The sequence below is a fragment of the Stegostoma tigrinum genome, unplaced genomic scaffold (assembly GCF_030684315.1).
Source record: "Stegostoma tigrinum isolate sSteTig4 unplaced genomic scaffold, sSteTig4.hap1 scaffold_57, whole genome shotgun sequence".
Taxonomy (NCBI): domain Eukaryota; kingdom Metazoa; phylum Chordata; class Chondrichthyes; order Orectolobiformes; family Stegostomatidae; genus Stegostoma; species Stegostoma tigrinum.
Window position 1 is genome coordinate 2,339,470 of NW_026728505.1, and position 19,099 is coordinate 2,358,568.

Here is a 19,099-nt window from a genome sequence, read left to right on the forward strand (position 1 = left end):
TAAGTGGGACTTTATCACCAGCTTTGAGAAAATCCAAATGACCGCGTCCACCGGGTTCTATCAGTTACATTTTCAAAAAAAAATTGTAGATTTGTCTAACATGATTTACCCATCCGAAATTGACAGGCTTCAGGTCCAGTAGAAACGCTGACTTGCCTGGTCCCCAGCATAATAGGCAGTCAAAGATTATAGACATGGTCCATGGCAGCTCTTTCTCCACAGCACCTGAGATGGGCAATAAATGCTGATCCAGGCAGCACTGGCCACATCTCACCAACAAACATTTCATAACAAACAATCTAAGGCAACCTGTTCAGCCCCATCCTTATTTTCAAATTCCTCCATGGTCTACCCTCTTTGCTTCCACATGGTCCATACCTTTCCCCACAGACAGAACAGGCAAACCATAAACAGACAGAACAGTCAGAGGCTGGTCATGGTCACCTTCTGATTCTGAGGGCCCAACATTGGCCACTCTGCCACCCCAATGTGCACAGATTTGCGGTTAGAAACAAAAAAAACCCACCTCTCTGCTTCCCGAACCTCAACCAATTGTGGATCCAATTTGCCAAATTTCAATGGATTCTATCAGCACTTAGCTTTGCTTTCAGTCTCCCAAAAGCCTTGCTGATGTCCAAAGAGATTAAATAAAAGTATTGGGAATGAAAACAAAGTTGCTGGAAAAGCTCAGCACTTCTGGCAGCAACTGCGAAGGAGAAAACAGAGTTAACGTTTTGGGCCCGGTGGCCCTTCAGAAGGGTCCCTTTGTGGTTATTGGGGAATTGAGAAGAACTGAGAACCTTGCAAGCACCCTGCTATTTCATCCTAACATCATAGGAGACATTTCACTTGACGTTGGATACTGATCTGCATTTAAACCTGCCAGGCTACTCAGTACTTCCTCTCTCTCTCTGTGATAGCTTCTTTACATTCTGTCACAGACCTTCTCCCTGATTCATCTATTTCACCAGTGAGCACTGACACAAAGTATTCACTTAGAACCAGGCCAACACTCTCTAGTTCTACGCACAGATACCTCTGTGGTCCTTAATGGGCCTCACACATTCCCCCTTATCCTTTAACCATATGTCTACCTGTAAAACAAAAGAGCATTTTGCTTTATTTTACTTGGCAGTATCAATTCATATTTCCCTCAGAGCTCTTCTTATCTCTCCATTTATGTTCCCTCTTGCACATGTACCTGAAAGTATCTACTCCCTGTGCACTAAGGCCAAATCATATCTTATTAAAATCAACCAAGTCAGAACTTTGATTCCTGGTCCATCCTTGTCCTTTTCCACAACAATCCCAAATCTTTTCAAAAGAGTTCTGATAACTGCCTGCAAAATTCTCCCCGCTGATACTTCAAGCACTTGTCCGCGTTGGTTGTCTGAAGTTAGGTCCCCTCTTTCCTCATTGGGGGGTTTTACATCCTGGCTTCAAAAACTCGATCCGAAACTTGAGTTCTGATTTCTCTCCAAGATGCTGCCAGATCTGCAGAATGTTGTCAACAATTTCTGTTTTGTTTCCGATTTACAGCATCCGCAGTTCTTTCCGTGTTTATTTTATACCTCTCAACAGTTCCGGAAATGTTATGACCATTTCTAGCTCGACCAGGCTGCCAGGCAGTGAGTTTCAGTTTCCCCCCATTATCTGAGTGAAAAAAAATCCTCTCAACTCATCAAAATTTCCCGCCGCTTACCATCAATCCATGTCGCCCGATACAGATTCCACCACTAAGCAGAAAGATTTGTTCTTGTTTTCTCTATTTCCCTCATAAATTTATACATTTCAATCATGTCCCCCCTTAGTCTACAACAAAACGGAAGTTGCTGGAAAAGTTCAGCAGGTCTGGCAGCATCTGGGAAGAAAAGAAAGAAGAGATAGCGTTTCGGGTCCGAAGACCCTTCCTCGGTCTGTTCTGCTGGAAAGAAACGAACCCCAGTCTGTGAGGGCTGTGTGGTCCCTGCTGACAACATTAGAATCTGTCCTGCTGGGCAGAGTGATCTGTCATTACCCCAAATACTAAACCGTCTTCTGTGAACCGAAACCAGCGCCCAGACTGGCCACAGCCCCGCATCCGCCAGAGCTCCCTGAGCCAGCAGCGTGTAACTGGGGATTGGGAGAAAGGGGCTGAGAGAGCGTTGGCGATATGATCTAACACACAGTGAGCTACAGTTCACCTACATTACCGGGAAACAGACAGAGTTCAAAACACTCACCAACTCGACTGCAGGGAAACATTCACCAAGGAAAGGCGGAGCAGAGGCTGTTTCTGGACTGAAAAACACCCCCTACCTGTCAATCACAACATTAGTCCCGCCCACTTCACAGAACTTGCAGTTTCCGGAAACTGAACTCAGACCTGCCCAAAAGCGGGGCAGTCCAAGGCTAGTACCACAGGGAGCCTCGCTGTGCTGTCCCCATTCTCTGACCCAGTTACGTGTCTTTATCCCGCGATTCCCAATCCAGTGTCTCCCACTTTTCGCTGTTGACCCTGTATCCCGGGATAACCAACAAATTCCCTCCCCATTCCCCTGGTTATCTTGTAGTGTGTGTGTCAGACTGTGTCCCGCTTTGCTGAGTGTCTCTTGCATTTCACTGTTAGTCTTTCAGTTTCGAACCATCAGCAGTGTTTTCTCGTTCTATAATCCTATCACACGGATTAAACATTATTAATAATTCAATTCATTGCTCCATATGTGTTTTATAGCTTCCTTGAAATTGTGATCAATTTTCGAGGGATTTCTCAACTGGGGGAGGATTTAAATGTAATTGCAATGTAACCTGTTCCTCCGATTCGATCACGGCTGCTGGCACTGATGAAATCCTCACAAAACATCAATGGAAGGAAGGTGTGTGGAAGGTGGAAGACAGAAGGAGAACAGATATCATGTGGTTAGTTTAGTTATAGATTTCAATGTTCCTCCAGGCTGTAAAGTGACGAAGTGGCGAAAAAAAAGACAGAGATATGCAACCAGACAGCAGAGTGAGATTGAAAAAAAAAACTTATTCGAAATGGTGAAATATTAGGGGGTTGATACCCTGCTAATGGAGATAGATCTATTCTGCCTTGTACGGAATTCTCGTTCGATCGACATCTGATTAAAATATGAACTGGAGCAGAACAACGATTGTGATACACAGAAATAAAGTCAGTTTGACAAGCGAGTCGCTAACCCTCCAACCCTGGCAACGTCCTTGTCAATCTTTTCTGAGCCCTTTCAAGTTTCACAACATCCTTCCTATGGAAGTGAGACCAGAACTGCACACCGTTCAGTCATGACAGAATGGCACAATTCTGTTCGGATGCATTATGGTCTTGTGATCTGAACACTCAGCAAAACCACCACAGTTTGAACTGACACATCAAACATGGGGAAAGGCATAGCAGCAAAGTAGTAGACTGACGGTCACTGTTTCAGGTCAATCTCTTCAGAATGAGCATTTCCCAGCACCAATATAAACTGCCCATTTTCTGTGCACTGAACATTCCTTCAGCCACTCATCCACAATCACTCCCAGCCTGGACTGGCAATAAGCATTGTCTTTTGTCATCTACACTTTTCAGGCAGGAGCAGGCTTGGCAGCAGAGCTGGGCTCTGAAGCAACAATCAACTTTATTGAGACAGAGTCAGTAGAAGGTAATCTGCTGTCAGGCAAACTGCAGTGATAAATGCAGACAACGATATACACTCGAAAACAGTCGTACTGTTCCTGTCAGTGACTAAACAACAGAGTGTTAAAAAGACTTTTGATAGTTTTTGCAGCCTTGATCTTCAAAGTGTCTGTCTTGGGCCTTCATCTTCTGATTCTGGTTGGTCTCCACTGCACAGACACAGATCTATTACACAGGGACATGGTTGCAGGGAGCTCAGGACTGGCAGTTAAACATCCAAGGATTCACAACATATCGAAAAGACAGGGAGGTGGGCGGGAGGGGGGAGGGGTTGCCTTGTTAGTTAAGAATGGAATTAAATCTACGGCACTAAATGACATAGGGTCAGAAGATGTGGAGTCTGTGTGGGTGGAATTGAGGAACCACAAAGGCAAAAAAACTATAATGGGAGTTACGTACAGAACTCCTAACAGTGATCAGGACCAGGGGTGCAAGATGCACCGAGAAATCGATGGGGCATGTCAGAAAGGCAAGGTCACGGTGATCATGGGGGTCTTCAATATGCAGGTGGATCGGGTGAATAATGTTGACGGTGTATCCAAAGAATGAGAATTCATGGAATGTTTGCAGGATGGCTTTTTGGAACAGCTTGTGATTGAGCCCACAAGGGAGCAGGCTATTCTGGACTTAGTGCTATGTAATGAGCCAGACTTTATAAAAGACCTTAAAGTAAGGGAACACTTATGAGGCAGCGATCATAATATGGTAGAGTTCAGTCTGCAGTTTGAAAGAGAGAAGGCAAAATCGGATGTAATGGTGTTACAGTTAAATAAAGGTAATTACAGGGGCATGAGAGAGGAATTGACGAAAATCGGCTGGAAGCAGAGCCTAGCGGGGAAGACAGTAGACCGACAATGGCAGCAGTTTCTGGGTGTAATTGAGGACACAGTACAGAGGTTCATCCCAAAGAAAAGAAAGATTATCCGGGGTGGGATTAGACAGCCATGGCTGACAAAGGAAGTCAGGAAATATATCAAAGAAAATGAGACAGCCTATAACGTGGCCAAGAACACTGGGAAATCCGAAGATTGGGAAGGCTACAAAAACAGACAGAGGATAACAAAGAGAGCAATAAGGAAGGAGAGGATCAAATATGAAGGTAGGCTCGCTAGTCATATTAGAAATGATAGTAAAAGCTTCTTTCAATACATAAGCTTGTGATTGAGCCCACAAGGGAGCAGGGTATTCTGGACTTAGTGCTATGTAATGAGCCAGACTTTATAAAAGACCTTAAAGTAAGGGAACACTTAGGAGGCAGCGATCATAATATGGTAGAGTTCAGTCTGCAGTTTGAAAGAGAGAAGGCAAAATCGGATGTAATGGTGTTACAGTTAAATAAAGGTAATTACAGGGGCATGAGAGAGGAATTGACGAAAATCGGCTGGAAGCAGAGCCTAGCGGGGAAGACAGTAGACCGACAATGGCAGCAGTTTCTGGGTGTAATTGAGGACACAGTACAGAGGTTCATCCCAAAGAAAAGAAAGATTATCCGGGGTGGGATTAGACAGCCATGGCTGACAAAGGAAGTCAGGAAATATATCAAAGAAAATGAGACAGCCTATAACGTGGCCAAGAACACTGGGAAATCCGAAGATTGGGAAGGCTACAAAAACAGACAGAGGATAACAAAGAGAGCAATAAGGAAGGAGAGGATCAAATATGAAGGTAGGCTCGCTAGTCATATTAGAAATGATAGTAAAAGCTTCTTTCAATACATCAGAAACAAACGAGAGGCAAAAGTAGACACTGGGCCGCTCCAAATTGATGCTGGAAGGCTAGTGATGGGAGATAAGGGAATAGCTGAAGAACTTAATAAGTACTTTGCATCAGTCTTCACAGTGGAAGACATGAGTATGCCACCAATTAGGGAGAGTCAGGGGGCAGAGTTGAGTATGGTATGCATTACAAAAGAGAAAGTGCCAGAAAAGCTAAAGGGTCTAAAAATTGATAAATCTCCTGGCCCTGACGGGCTACATCCTAGAGTTCTGAGGGAGGTGGCTGAGGAAATAGCGGAGGCTTTGGCTGTTATCTTTCAAAAGTCACTGGAGTCAGGCAAAGTCCCAGATGACTGGAAAATTGCTGTTGTAACTCCCTCGTTTAAGAAAGGATCAAGGCAAAAGATGGAAAATTATAGGCCGACTAGCTGAACCTCGGTAGTTGGTATAATTCTAGAATCCATTGTCAAGGATGAGATTTCTAAATTCCTGGAAGTGCAGAGTCAGATTAAAACAAGTCAGCATGGTTTTAGTAAGGGGAGGTCATGCCTGACAAACCTGTTAGAATTCTTTGAAGAGGTAACAAGTATGTTAGACCAGGGAAACCCAGTAGATGTTATCTATCTAGATTTCCAATAGGCCTTTGATACAGTGCCTCACGTGAGGCTGCTGAGCAAGGTGAGGGTCCATGGTGTTCGAGGTGAGCTACTGGCTTGGATTGAGGATTGGCTGTCTGACAGAAGGCAGAGAGTTGGGATAAAAGGCTCTTTTTCGGAATGGCAACCGATGACGAGTAGTGTCCCGCAGGGTTCAGTTTTGAGGCCACAGCTGTTCACCTTATATATTAATGATCTGGATGAAGGGACTGACTGGGGGCATTCTGCAAAGTTTGCCGATGATACGAAGATAGGTGGACTGGCAGGCAGTCCTGAGGAGGTGGGGAAGCTGCAGAAAGATTTAGACAGTTTAGGAGAGTGGTCCAGGAAATGGCTGATGAAATTCAATGTGAGTAAATGTGAGGTTTTGCACTTTGGAAAAAAGAATACAGGCATGGACTATTTTCTAAATGGTGAGAAAATTCGCAAATCAGAAGTGCAAAGGGATCTGGGAGTGTTGGTCCAGAATTCTCTAAAGGTTAACTTGCAGGTAGAGTCCATAATTAAGAAAGCGAATGTAATGTTGTCGTTTATCTCAAGAGGGTTGGAATATAAAAGCAGCGATGTGCTTCTGAGGCTTTATAAGGCTCTAGTTAGGCACCATTTAGAATACCGTGTCCAATTTTGGGCCCCACACCTCAGGAAGGACATACTAGCCCTGCAGCATGTCCAGCGGATATTCACACGGATGATCCCTGGAATGGTAGGTTTAACGTATGATGAACGGCTAAGGATCCTGGGATTGTACTCATTTGAGTTTAGTCAGTTGAGGGGAGATCTAATAGAAACTTACAAGATAATGTATGGTTTAGAAGGGGTGGATGCTAGGAGGTTGTTTCCATTAGGCGGGGAAACTAGGACCCGTGGGCACAGCCTTAAAATTAGAGGGGGTAAATTTAATACTGAAATGAGATGACATTTCTTCAGCCAGAGTGTGGTGGGCTTGTGGAATTCATTGCTGCAGAGTGCAGTGGAGGACGGGACGTTGGAGGTCTTCAAGGCAGAGATCGACTAATTCTTGATCTCAAAAGGAATCAAGGGCTACGGGGAGAGTGCAGGGAAGTGGAGTTGAAATGTCCATCAGCCGTGATTGAAATGGCAGAGTGGACTTGATGGGCCGAATGGCCTTGCTTCAACTCCTGTGTCTTATGGTCTTATTTTATCCTTGTTCTTATCTGATTAACTCCCCACTGTGCCCAGTCACAGTTCATATAAGCAACATTGACCTTAGTCAACCTTGTGATCTGCATATTCATGCTTGTTCTGTTTTCCTCTCAACTCAGGGCTGCTACATCTATAATCCTTTATTTCACCAGCATTTCTCTATTCACAGACAAAAGAACTGCAAGAGCTTTCCTTAACTGTTACCTGCACAAAACAGTTTCAAATCTGACTTAAAATCCCAGCATGTCTAACTTAGCCTCTTTTTGAACTTTTATTTTTTATGTTTTGTTTATCTACTGTACTGCATGTCCATAAGGACCTCACCAACCTTTACAGATGCGCCATAGAAAGCATCCTATCTGGGTGCATCATGGCCTGGTGCAACAACTGCTCAGCCCAAGGGCATAAGAAACTGCAGAAAGTTGCGTGCACAGCACGAATCATCACAGAAGCCAAACTCTTATCCAGAGAATACAAGGTGTAGAGCTGGATGAACACAGCAGCCAAGCAGCATCATACGAGCAGGAAAGCTGATATTTCGGGCCTAGACCCTTCTTCAGAAATGGGGGAGGGAAAGGGAGTTCTGAAATAAATAGGGAGAGAGGGGGAGGCGGATTGAAGATGGATAGAGGAGATGATAGGTGGAGAGCTGACAGGTCAAAGAGGCGGGGATGAAGCCTGTAAAGGTGAGTATAGGTGGGGAGATAGGGAGGAGATAAGTCAGTCCAGGGAGGATGGACAGGGCAAGGGGGCAGGGTGAGGTTAGTAGGTAGGAGATGGGGGTGGGGCTTGAGGTGGGAGGAGGGGATAGGTGGGAGGAAGGACAGGTTAGGGAGGCAGGGACAAGCTGGGATGGTTTTGGGATGCAGTGGGGGGAGGGGAGATTTTGAAGCTGGTGAAGTCCACATTGATACGTTTTGGGCTGCAGGCTTCCCAAGCGGAATAGGAGTTGCCGTTCCTGCAACCTTCGGGTGGCATCGTTGTGGCACTGCGGGAGGCCCAGGATGGATATGTCGTCTGAGGAATGGGAGGGGGAGTTAAAATGGTTTGCGACTGGAAGGTGCAGTTGTTTAGTGTGAACCGAGCGTAGGTGTTCTGAAAAGCAGTCTTCAAGCCTCCGCTTGGTTTCCCCAATGTAGAGGAGGCCACAACGGCAACAGCCATGGACTTCATTTACACTTCTCTTTGCTGCAGAAAGGCTGCCAACATCATCAATGACCCGTCCCATCTCGGTAATGCTCTCATCCAACTTCTTCCATTGGGCAGAAGATTGAACACACCCATCAAGGGGTTCAAGAACAGCTTCTTCTCTGCCATTATTAGACTGATGAATGGACTCTGTAACTCTAAATAGTGTTGATCGTGCTTTGCACACCTCCTGTGCAGGCATAACCTTGCATGCCTTGCTCTGTCGAAGCACACTTTGATCTGTAAATCAATGTTTCCTATGATCTGCCTGCACCGCTCTCAAAAACACTTCACTGTACTTCAGTACATGAGACAACATAAATCAAAATCAAAACATCCTAATGGCAATCAATGTTAGCTTTTAATAATCTTCAAAGTCAATGTTGAAACTCATCTTGTTGCTGACTTCATAAAATTGCAGGATGAAACCAGAGCAAGAGTGACCTAGCCCTCCAGATCTCAGCATGGATAAGGGTTAGAAGTGGTTCCAAAAAGGCATTTCAGGTGACTATTCAAAAAGGAAACTGAAAATTTTGTCAAGCGTCCCACACCCCCGGCCTGTCCAAATTTGTACAGATGCACACTTAATCAATTCCGGTTTGTGTTCCACATACTTCCTATTGCTTTGACCTGGTGCTCCTATAAGTTTCAGCAAAGGCGCAGACAGTCTTCTCAAATCTTTGCTCTCACTGCTCGGATGCTTTTGGTCTTCACTCAGAGTTTCAGGGCACCACATGGTCCTGGAAAAGACTCCCACTTCTACTTGTGCAGGGGCAGCCACCATTATTGTGGGGCAAAGTGTTGTGACGGGAGACAGAAGTGTTATGTTAGGTGCTCCCTTGGTTTTGCAGTGAAAATAGTAAGAAGAGGAGAGAGTTTTATGTGACATTCCTTGCTCCCTGTCTCCTCTTCTGTAGCAGCATCCCAACAATACCATGACTCTGAGGTAGAGGTGATTACTGACATTTTGCAAGCCCATCGATACAAATATTGATCAGCCTGATTAGGGCATCAGAAATCTTTTGTACCTCTGTAGTCATGACTTGTAATGGATTGAGTGCAGTGTAATGCCTTAAGCTCCATGCGACAACCGTAGTCTCCAATGACAGTCTCTGAAACCTTTGCCATCCTTAAGGCCAAATGTGTTTATTGCACTCCTGCAATTCCCCTATCCAGACATTTTTCTGACCCACCCAACTTACAACACTCCAGGGTTGGAGCTGCAGACGACCCAAGCTATGGAATTTCCTCCCTAAACCTCTCTCTCGTTCTTTATGATACATCGTAAAATTGATATCTTTAAGCCATGTTTTGCTCATCTGTGAAGCACCTCGAACATAGAACATAGAACAATACAGCACAGAACAGACCTTTCGGCCCTCGATGTTGTGCCGACCTGTGAACTAATCTAAGCCCCTTGCCCTACACTATCCCATCATTATCCATGTGCTTATCCAAGGACTGTTTAAATGCCACTAATGTGGCTGAGTTAACTACACTGGCAGGCAGGGTGTTCCACGCCCTTACCACTCTCTGAGTAAAGAACCTGTCTCTGACATCTGTCTTAAATCTATCACCCCTCAATTTGTAGCTATGTCCCCTTGTACAAGCTGAAGTCATCATCCTCAGAAAAAGGCTCTCACTGTCCACCCTATTTAATCCTCTGAACATCTTGTATGCCTCTATTAAATCCCCTCTGAGCCTCCTTCTCTCCAATGAGAGAACAGACCCAAGTCCCTCAGCCTTTCTTCATAGGGCCTACGCTCTAGACCAGGCAACATCCTGGTAAATCTCCTCTGCACCTTTTCCAATGCTTCCACATCCTTCCTGTAATGGGGCGACCAGAACTGCACGCAATATTCGAAACAAGGCCACACTAGCATTTTCTACAGTTGCAGCATGACATCATGGCTCCGGAACTCAGTCCCTCTACCAATAAAACCTAACACACCGTAAGCCTTCTTAACAGCACTATCAACCTGGGTGGCAACTTTCAGGGATCTATGTACATGGGCACCAAGATCCCTCTGCACAGCCACACTACCAAGAATCTTTCCATTGACCTGGTATTCTGCCTTCCTATTATTCCTGCCAAAGTGAATCACTTCACATTTAATCCATATTAAACTCCATTTGCCACCTTCCAGCCCAATTCTGCAGTTTATCCAAGTCTCCCTGCAACCTGCAACATTCTTCCACACTGTCCACCACTCCACTGACTTTAGTGTCATCTGCAAATTTACTAACCCATCCACCTATGCTTGCATCCAAGCCATTTATAAAAATGACAAACAGCAGTGGTCCCAAAACAAATCCTTGAGGCACACCACTAGTAACTGGACTCCAGGCTGAATATTTTCCATCAACCACCACTCGTTGCCTTCTTACAGAAAGCCAGTTTCTCATCCAAACTGCTAATTCTCCCTCAATCCCATGTCTCTGTATTCTCTTCAATAGCCTACCATGTGGAGCCTTATCAAAGGCTTTACTGAAGTCCATGTACACCACGTCAACTGCCCTTCCCTCATCCACATGCTTGGTCACCTTCTCAAAAAACTCAATGAGGTTTGGGAGTCACAACCTGCCCTTGACGAATCCATGCTGACTATCTCCAATCAAACTGTTGCTTGCTAGATGATAATAAATCCTATCTCTTATAATCCTTCCCAAAATTTTTCCTCCAACAGATGTAAGGCTCACAGGTCTACAATTACCTGGGTCAGCCCCACTGCCCTTCTTGAACAAGGGCACAACATTTGCAATCCTCCAGACCTCTGGTACTGAACCTGTAGACAATGAGGACTCAAAGATCAAGGCCAAAGACTCCGCCACCTCCTCCCTGGCTTCCCAGACAATCCTCGGAAAAACCCCATCTGGCCCAGGGGATTTATCTACTTCACACCTTCTAGAATTGATCACACCTCCTCCTTACTAACCTTAATCCTTTCAATTCTAGTAGCCCGTAACTCAGTCATCTCCTCTACAATATTCTCCTGTTCCTCAGTGAAAACAGATGAGAAATAATCATTTAGCACCTCTCCGATCTCCACAGGGTCCACACACAACTTCCCACTTCTGTCTTTAACTGGCCCTATTTCTACCAGAGACATCATCTCATTCGTCACATACCTATAGAACGCTTTAGGGTTCTCCTTTATTCTACCTGCCAATGTCTGCTCTTGTCCCTTCCTTGCTCTTCTTAACTCTCTCTTTAAATCCTTCCTCGCTAATCTGTAACTCTCCATCGCCTCATCTGAATCATCTTGTCTCATCGTCACATATGCCTCCCTCTTCCGCTTAACAAGAGATACAATTTCTTTCGTAAACCACAGTTCCCTTATCTCAATCGCTTCCTCCCTGCCTGACAGGGACATACCTATCAAGGACACGCAATATCTGTTCCTTAAACCGGCTCCACGTTTCGATTGTCCCCTTCCCTTGCATTTTGCTAACCCATTCTATGCCTCCTAAGTCTTGCCTAATCGCATTATAATTGCCCTTCCCCCATCTATAACTCTTGCCCTGTGGCATATTCCTAACCCTTTCCATTGCTAAAGTAAACATAACCGAATTATGGTCACTCTCTCCAAAGTGCTCACCTACCAATAAATCAAACACCTGGCCTGGTTCATTACCAAGTACCAGATCCAGTGTGGCCTCCCCTCTTGTCGGCCCTTCGACATACCGAGTCAGGAAACCCTCCTGCACGCATTGGACAAAAACTGATGCATCCGACATACTTGAGTTATAGCATTTCCATTCAATGTTAGGGAAGTTAATGTCTGCCATAATGACTACCCTGTTCTTTTCACTCCTGCCCAGAATCATTTTGCCAATCCGCTCCTCCACATCCCTGGAACTTTGTGGGGGCCTATAAAAAACTCCCAGCTGTGTGACCTCTCCTCTCCTGTTTCTGATCTCAGCCCATACCACCTCATCAAAAGTTCTTTCAGCCACCGTTGTACTGTCCTTGGCTAACAAAGCCACACCTCCCCCTCTTTTACCACCTTCCCTGACCGAAATGAAAGATCTAAACCCTGAAACTTGCAACATCCTGTCCTGACCCTGCTCTATTCGAGTCTCTGAAACTGCCAAAACATCGAGGAGAATGACAGAGTAAAAGTTTCCATAAAATACAAGCTGTTGTTTTGCCTTACATTAGGAGAATCAGGAGTGGCCCATTTTTTCCCCATCTCGGGATGAACCCTGACCATCACTCACAGAGCTGATGAACAGCAGGAAAAATCTTCACCACTGACGACCTGCACTCACCTATCACCTTCCCACCTACTTTCCCCAGCCCCGACTCTGTTTATGTCTCAGCTCCCATCCCCTCCCCCACTTCTGAAGAAAGGTCCTGAACCATCAACTTTCCTGCTCCTCTGATGGTGCCTGGCTCGGTGTGTTCCTCCAGCTTCACACTGTGTCATCCTTGACTCCAGCACCTGCAGCTATTGCTGTCTCTCTGCGAGCGATGTCAGCTTTGGTTCAATCGGAGCACGGGGCGGGGCCAATGGAAGCGGCCTGTGCTCCAGCCAATCAGAGCGAGTGAGATGTTTGTCTGTGTGAAAATCACGTGATCGCCTTTGTCCGGAGACGCAATATCTCTGCGACTGAAGGTGAGCTGCTTGCCGAAAGTACAGTACACGGGATAAAAAGGAAAGCTGCAAAAACAAAACGGGAGGGAAATACTTTCGGTTTTGACTGAGAGGCTTTAATAGCCGTTGATGCATGTCAGAAAACAAATTTTAACATGCCGGCCCCGTGTTTTGCAGCAAACGGAAAAAGGCTGCGATGGGCAGAGGTAATTGCCACCATCTTTATTAGGGGCAATGATTTTCGCGACTCATGCCGGATCGCCATATTTATAGGTGGCAACCTGCAGTGGAACGCAAGCGCAGCCTTTCTTGCTTGGGAGGGGAGGATTAATGCAAGAGAAATGTTTGTTTTTGTTTTTCTGGACTTCTTTCCCAGACAGTGAGACACATACCAATCCACTTAGATATTTCACATTTTGAAAAGCATTGTCCATCCATACTGACCCTTTCTCTGGTCAACAGATGTGAAACGTTAACTCTGACTCTTCTTCACAGATGTTGCCAAACTTGCTGAGGTTTTCCGGCAAATTCTGTTTTTGTTCCTGATTTATGGCATCCACAGTTCTTTAGATTTTTATGGCAGCGTCACTGGACCTGAAGCATTAATTCTGATTTCTTTTTCTTCCTCACAGATGCTGTCAGGCTTGCTGACTATTCCAGCAACTTTTGTTTTTGCTCCTGATACACACCATCCAAAATTCTTCAGGTTTTTAAAAATTATTTTGCATTATGCCTGTTCTCCATCTGTCTTCTACCCTCCACACCGTTTCCATTGATGTTTACTGAGGATTTCCTATTAGTACCAAGGACTGTGATTGAATCGGGGAGGTGGTTACATTGCAACTACATCTGAATCTTCTCCCAACTGAGAAAGAGCTCGAAAATTAATCACAGTTTCTGAGTAGGCTATAAATTGCACATGAATTGAATGATTTCGGCCATCTGTTGGGATGAGAGAACTGAAAAACACAGCCAATGGTTTAAATCTAAAAGACAAATAGTGAACTTGAGTGACAATCAGCAAATCAGGACATAGTCTGATGCACCCCGCCACTAAGCCCCCAACGAAATCGCCAGAGGAATGGGAAGGAAATTGCTTCATTAAACTGGGAGACACGGACAACTGCAGGAGGTTGGAATCACTGGGAAGGGAGCAATGGGAAAAAAAAAGATACATCATTGGGTCAGAGAAAGATGACCTACAGTGAGGTACTGAGTTACTCACCTTGAACTATCCCACTCCTGTGCCTGGATGGGTTAACGACCAGGAAGCTGTGAGATGGAAGTTTGCTCTGAAATGGGCGTGAATTCGGGTGTGAGTGACAGGCATGTAGGGATATCAACCATGGGGTTTCGAATTGGTGAGTGTTTCTGAGTTTTCTGGCCCTATACTAGTAGTGTTGATGGGTTTCAGTTCTCTGCTAGTGTTACATGTTTTCATTCCCCATTTTTCTCGATCTTTCTCCCATTCCCACTCCCAGAATGCAGGCTCTGGGGCCTCTCGTGAATGAGGGACCAGGGTCTACTTCAGCATTGATTTGGGTGTGCAGAAAGTATTTGATGGAAATAGCAGGAACTCCACCCCAGAATTTCTGGCAGGGGAGAATCTATTTTCTCTCCATCAGCAGGGAAGCACACAGCCCGCAAAGTCTGGGGTGAGCGAGAACATTTTTGAGGTATGTAGAAATGATGAGGGACATAGAAGGAAGAGGCATCATACATAATTCCCCTTGTTGGATGGATCAGTGACCGGGGGCATGAACCAAAGTAAAGGACTGAAAGTTTAGCAGGAATTGGAGATTTTTTTCACCCAAAATATAGTGGGAAAATGGAACTCACTGCCTGTAAGTGTGGTACGTGCAGAAATCCTCAGAAAACTTATGATGTATTTAGATAAGTACTTGCAATGCCAAAATATTGGGAATGGGCCAGGTGCTGGAAAAGGGATTAGAGCAGTTAGTCTCTTGTTGTTTTGACTGGGACAAACTCAATGGGTCGAGGTGTCTCTTTCGTGGCTCTGGACGTGTGGACCCTGAATCCAGTCATGTCTGTGGGGACAGAAATCAGGTGAACTTTCTGACCAGTGGGGAAGGGTGGGGGTGACAGAATGAGTGGGTGAAGCACGGGAAACATTCACTGACAAAAGGGCTCATGTTGCGATATCAGAGGGTGTTGTGGTGGAGAAGTAAAGAGATTTTTTTGTTTAAAAGTGTCCAGATGAAGTATGAAATGTCGCCAGAAATCTGAAATGCAAAGTAAAGACAATCAGTGAGAAGCATAAAGAAAAGAATCAAATGAAAACCATTTAGGCTGAATAGAGATGATTTTCTTTTAACTCACAGAGTGGCGAACATGTGGAATTCTTTGCAAAGGAAGTGGCTGAGTCAAATACATTCACTGTTTTCCAGGAGGAGTTCGATATAGTTCTGAGGGCCAAAGAGATAAAATGATGTGGGGTCCCTGAGCTGGATGATCAGCCGTGATTAATTTGAAGATCAGAACAGGCAAGAAAGGATGAGTGGACGATTCTTACTCCAATTTTTGAAGTTTCCACCATTACCAGAGAAATGGAAAGGAGTGACGAGGATAAAGTGAGAGCCAGGAATAACAGCACAATGTATAAATCACTGCGAATGGAGAAATGGGATAAAGACCTGGGATGGATTCAGAGAATGAGTACAGAACAGAAAGGTGCTGTTCTGCACCATATCTGCCACAGTAATGAGGCACACCAAGGTCCATCAACTATCTACAATCTGCGTTTACAAGGCTATGGGATGGTTATGGAGGAACAAGTTGAGATGCAAAACAGGGCAGGAGATCATCCATCACCGCCCTCACCCTCAACCCTTACAGATTACAGAGGTTCATCTTGGTCTGTCCCACTCTTTGGCGGGACTGGGTCCAGCTTCACGAAGCTGCCAGCTGATAGTCAGCTGTGTCAACTTGGCCGGGTTGGAATGTTTCAAGGAGCAGATCATGGGCGATATCGGAGCAGGCACCTTCTCTGCTCCTCTTCATCCTCCTGTTGTGGCTCTTTTACTGGAGCTCTGTTGGTGACCGTTTCTAAACTCTTATCTCCACATCCTCGTATTGTACGTGTAGGTGGCTATGGTGAGCCCTCGAATTTTTAAAAGGTCAATGTCTTATCAGTGTTACTTATGCATTTGTTGTAACATTTTTTAAAATTCATAGAGAACCGCTAAATCCATTTTGCCCCTCCAGTTGTTTTTACATAAAACTCCATTCTTGGATGTGAACAAATTTAAGTAGTGTCAAACAGGAAATATTGCCAAACCGCAGCAGTCTGTTGAGCAAGTAGGAGTGGACCATGTGAACCACGAGAATCCCTATGCTTTCTTTCTGAGAATTCTCACGCTGAGATGAGGAATGAACACAGATAGTTGTAGAAGTCAAGAAACACAATTGACATTTGTGTTGCATTATCACTACAATGAAATGTTCACTAGAATTTCAGAGATATTATATTACAAGATTTATCACAAAGAGACATAATACTGATGATCAAGAGTGTTGCAAAATGTATCAGCTTGAAGGGCAATTTTGAAAAGGAGAGAGTCAGAGATGTTTGAAGCGGGAACTACAGAACTTGAGGCCAATTATTGAGGTTATTAATCGATGGAAAAGGACAATTTCAGATGCTGCCAGGATTGCTGAGTACTTACCGCACTTTCTTTCTGCATCTGTTCTTAGTTCTGAGGATTCAAGGGATGAAATTGTTTGAGGATAAAGGTCCTTCACTTGCAAATCTCCAACCTCAGTAGTTCACTGCAAACAGTGACTGATTTTAACGGTAGTCAACTATTTTATGTGGTAATTTTTCTCCCAAGTCTTGACTTCACAATTGTCCAGATTAATTTCTCTCAATTTAACAACCTGCGTATCTTCTCTTTTCTCCTTTCTTTTCCTGTTTTGAAAGATTGATTTGCAACTTGAGGTGCAGATGAAACCATATCCAGATCTGACAGCCACTCTCTTCATCATAACCAAATTGTCAAAACGTTTTGAACATTGAAGAAAAAAATACCACTCATACTGGAGAGGAACACACTTTCTCTCTGTGTGGAAGTGTCTGTGAAGATTCATCTAAAAGGTCAAAACACCAGAGCAGTCATATTAGAGACAGTGTGGAAATGTGGGAAGTCTTTTTTTAAAAGAATCATCACAGCTGAAAGCTCACCAACTCAGTCTGTTAAAAAATTGTGTTGAGTAATCGTGAATTGGAAGGCAGGAAGCGAGAATTTGTTTGTAAAATAACAATCAGGGACAAGATTGTATGGTACCTTGAAGGGATAGTGCTTTTCTAAGCCTAGGGATTTATACTGAGAGAGAAAAAAAAAGTGTCTGCATATAGCTGAAGGTGTACAGCCCGTTCTAAAATTGAAACACGTATCAATTGGCTGTGTGAACGGAAACCTTGTTTTGGTGTTTTGGCAATGAGCTGGAATCAGCCAATTTGTCTCATCCAAGCATTAGCAATTCAAAGACAATTGAATTTAAACCTGGTGGTTTTGATAGTTTAGCATGAATGCTATTGTAATAAAATTGACATGTCATCCCAGTAGATAAAGAGAGATTTTGAAAATCAGTGTGAGAATGAATGGTCATCTGAGAAGTAATCATCTATCTCTCACAAGCAATCACTGAGGTCTCTAAGAAAGCACCTGTATCCATAAAAGTCACCATGGTATTTCTAGTTAAGAGCCCTCACAAAGTACTTCACAGAGAAAACATCCCTGACACCCGGATCCGTGGAATAAAGGCATTTATGACGTGAGAGCAGCAGAAATAAAGCGCGTAGACTTTGAGAGACTAAGATTTTATTTTCTTGTCTTACTACTTGGATTATATAAGTGGGACTTATGTTTATTGGAATAGCATACCAGTAGAACTTAGTCCATTTAGGGAATAGTTAGTAGTTATTGGAAATTGTTCAGTTTGCTTGTAATTGTTTCATTTTGTTCACTATTATTTTTATTAAAAAATAAATGTTTACTTTTTACTTATACAGTGAATACGAGGGACTTTCTTTCATTTAACCTTCCTTTCTCTATAACAAGTCATATTGGGGAGAAACTGTTCACTTGCTCTGTGTGTGGGAAGGTATTCATTCCGTCATTCCTCCCAATGAGAGACCAGCAAATTCACACTGGAGAGAGTCCATTCATCTGTTGTGAACGTGGGAAAGCATTAACTCAATCTCACACTGGAATCAGACCATTCACTTGACCTATTTGAGGGCAAGTGTTTACTCAGTCATCCCACCTGCTGAGATACCAGAGAATTCACAAATAACCAGAGTCTTTTTTTTTTAACTTACTGACACCAAGAAACAAACAGTGACAAAAACAAATGCTGGAATGGCTCACCAGGTTGGCAACATCTGTGCAGCGAAGTCAGAGAACATTTCAGTTCGAGTGACTCTCAGAACTGAATGTAGCTCAGAAAATAAGAATTTGTATGTAGAGTGTGGAATGGCGGGGGGTGGCGGTAATGAGTAAATGATAGGAGGGGCTGGAGCCCAAATATAGAGAAGAACTGTTGGACAGACAAAGGAATGATTAACGATCAGGAACGTCGCCAGGCATGCCTAAAAATTAAGTGTCATACTGATGAATCAACCAAACAGGTCTTCTTGCATGGCACTTCACCAGTTTCAAAATCTCCCCTTCCCCTACTGCATCCCTAAACCAGCCCAGTTCGTCTCCTCCTCCGACTGCACCACACAACCAGCCCAGCTCTTCACCCCCACCCACTGCATCCCAAAACCAGTTCAACCTGTCTCTGCCTCCCTAACCGGTTCTTCCTCTCACCCATCCCTTCCTCTCACCCCAAGCCGCACCCCCAGCTACCTACTAACCTCATCCCACCTCCTTGACCTGTCCGTCTTCCCTGGACTGACCTATCCCCTCCCTACCTCCCCACCTATACTCTCCTCTCCACCTATCTTCTTTACTCTCCATCTTCGGTCCGCCTCCCCCTCTCTCCCTATTTATTCCAGTTCCCTCTCCCCATCCCCCTCTCTGATGAAGGGTCTAGGCCCGAAACGTCAGCTTTTGTGCTCCTGAGATGCTGCTT

General features: G+C 44.5%; 1 long non-coding RNA gene across 4 annotated transcripts; it reads left to right on the top strand.

The window, feature by feature from the left end:
* Positions 1-12,993: 12,993 nt before the first annotated feature.
* On the top strand, positions 12,994-18,027 carry LOC132208891 (uncharacterized). 4 transcript variants are annotated; one of them, XR_009444994.1, is made up of 3 exons: positions 12,994-13,021; positions 13,633-14,361; positions 15,409-18,027. It is a non-coding gene; the product is annotated as an uncharacterized LOC132208891 (long non-coding RNA). The 4 variants fall into 4 exon arrangements; XR_009444996.1 differs by having other exon boundaries at positions 12,997-13,021; positions 13,633-13,706; XR_009444993.1 differs by having other exon boundaries at positions 13,004-13,206.
* The last annotated feature ends 1,072 nt before the right edge of the window (positions 18,028-19,099 follow it).